Source organism: Penaeus japonicus, unplaced genomic scaffold (assembly GCF_977035675.1).
Source record: "Penaeus japonicus unplaced genomic scaffold, GWHDUDI00000001_assembly GWHDUDI00000003, whole genome shotgun sequence".
Lineage (NCBI taxonomy): Eukaryota > Metazoa > Arthropoda > Malacostraca > Decapoda > Penaeidae > Penaeus > Penaeus japonicus.
Genome location: NW_028234405.1, coordinates 34,626,609 through 34,629,108, shown reverse-complemented (window position 1 = coordinate 34,629,108; position 2,500 = coordinate 34,626,609).

The window sequence follows — 2,500 nt, the reverse complement described above, 5'->3', positions numbered from 1 at the left end:
TAGGAGAGGATTTTTCCTGAGCTCATGATAAAGTCTGAAAATGGAAACGTTGCAGGTTGTGAAACAAATGAATATATAATGAATGGCTGTTTCTTTGGTTCCATATTTTTGTGTAGGAATGCAGATAAACACAAAAACTTTTGTTTAAAACACATACGATATCATGTTGAAATTACCTTTTAAAGAGTGTACAAATCAAAATGTCTGAGATTAAAACTTTACTTCAGTTCAGTGAGATTTGTGAAAGCAAGCCTTGGCTTTCAACTTGCCTCTTTCATCTATTGAGAGCTTGTACATCTTATAACCTTAGGCATTCTAGCTTTCATGAGTCAAGTGCTAGAGGTAATGCAAAAGGGTTGTATCTTATAAATTGCAATGCACACAACAGGGATTTGGTATCAAAGTCTTGTCCTATGTAGGATAATCTTAACCCATTGCATACGGGTGTCATGACATATATGACAGCACTGATTAGGCCTAAAAGACGGGTGTTATGAAGCAACATTGGGATCTGATCACAGGTGAAACGTGCAAACAGTCATGAAGTATTATGGCTGTAACAGCAGTAGCTCCACAGCTACAGGGATCCAAAGTCAGCCTAAACTCACATTTTATGATAGATTTAGGGAAATATATTGTTTGGGCTAATCTGTGCTACCCAGAGGAGCAAGAAAACACTTTCCCCGTCCCTCCAATTTTTAGCTGGTGCTGCTAGTGTCGTAGACAGCCCATCCTGATGACCAGTTAGGTCGTTAGGTGCTCTGTCTGCAAAGGGTTAATGTCTCTTGAGATTAGCCTATGACAGATAGTATTGGGGATCCCCATCATACTTATCATACTTTGCCTGACAGTCAGAAGGTTTGTTTCCATGAATGCACTCTGGCTAGTGACCCAGTTGACGGTGGCTCTGTCTGATTAAGAATTCTATGTGAATCCTATGATGCAAGCTGTCAACTGGTGGGTCAACTGATTTATCCTGTCAGTATATGAAAGTTATGAGAGAAGTGATGGCTGCAATAACATCCTCTCCACCTTTGCCTTCAGTTGAGGTTTAGGCATTTTTTCTTCTTAGAGATTAACTCTTGCACTATGTCAGGCTACAATAAGCTATGTTTGGCCACATTCTTAATCCTGTTCAAATTGTGCTTGTGAGAGCAAACCTCTTTTCCAAAATCATAGCTTTCCACATATTATTTATGCAACCTAGTCCTATTAGCCATGATTATGGCTGCAACTTGCACAGATGTCAGAAATTGGCAGGCTGATGAATGGCATTGTCTGGAAAGTTTCCTCCACCCACTGCCTATCATACCATACCTATATCCCCTTTCCCCTTGTATCCCCTCCTCTCCCTGAGCCAGTTATACAGTATTAGTGATTCCCATTTCTTTATTTATAGTAAGTGGAATCAGTGTGAATTAGTAATATTAGAACTGTATGGCAATTTTGTCCAGCCAACCCCCCCCTATCCTTTCCCCTCCTCTATTCCCCCCTCCAATGAGACAATCAGTGCAGGATTCTAATGCTGATGAGGGCACATTACTGCATTCACTTTTTGCCAGGGTCCCTGTATGAAACATTATAATATGTGTTATATGGTCTTTCCATGTTTTTTTTTTATTCCCTTCTTCTTATGAATACATTTGTGTAGTATTACTTTATATTTTTATTTACATGTTATTTACACCTTTTTTCAAATTTCACTAATATACCAGGGTAACTATGATCCTCCACTGTGAGTGAAGTATAGCTCTTGAAATATCAAGTAATAAAATTAGCCCTGGACAAACTGTAAAAAATCAAGTCTCTGGTGTCTCTTATTTTGGAGAAGTGTAATTTTCAGTCACTTTCCGTTATCAAGATTGACAAGGATTTCCAATCAGAGGAGGCATAGCAGTGTTGCAAACTTTTTTGCTTCTCTTGGTTTGGAGTTTTCTTATTCTTCCTTTTCTACCATTTTTTTCTTCCTTTCATTTTAACAGTATTACTTATTTCATTCCCTCTTCATTCTATACTCTGTAGCAAGCATTCTCAAAGAGTTATTATTATATGAAATTTGATTTATACTTTCTTAACATTTTTTATATTACTTAATCCATTTGTTACCGACAGATACCTATACGTGTGTGTGGGTGTAGGTGTGGGTGTGGGTGTGGGTGTGGGTGTGGGTGTGGGTATGGGTATGGGTATGAGTGTGGGTGTGGGTGTGGGTGTGGGTGTGTGAATGTGTGAATGTGTGTATGTGTAGTGTGTATATGTATATGTATATGTATGTATATATATTTATGTATATGTATATGTATATGTATATATATTTATGTATATGTATATGTATATATATTTATGTATACGCATGTATACGCATGTATACGCATGTATACGTATGTATACGTATGTATACGTATGTATACGTATGTATACGTATTTATACGTATTTATACGTATGTATGTATGTATGTATGTATGTATGTATGTATGTATGTATGTATGTATGTATGTA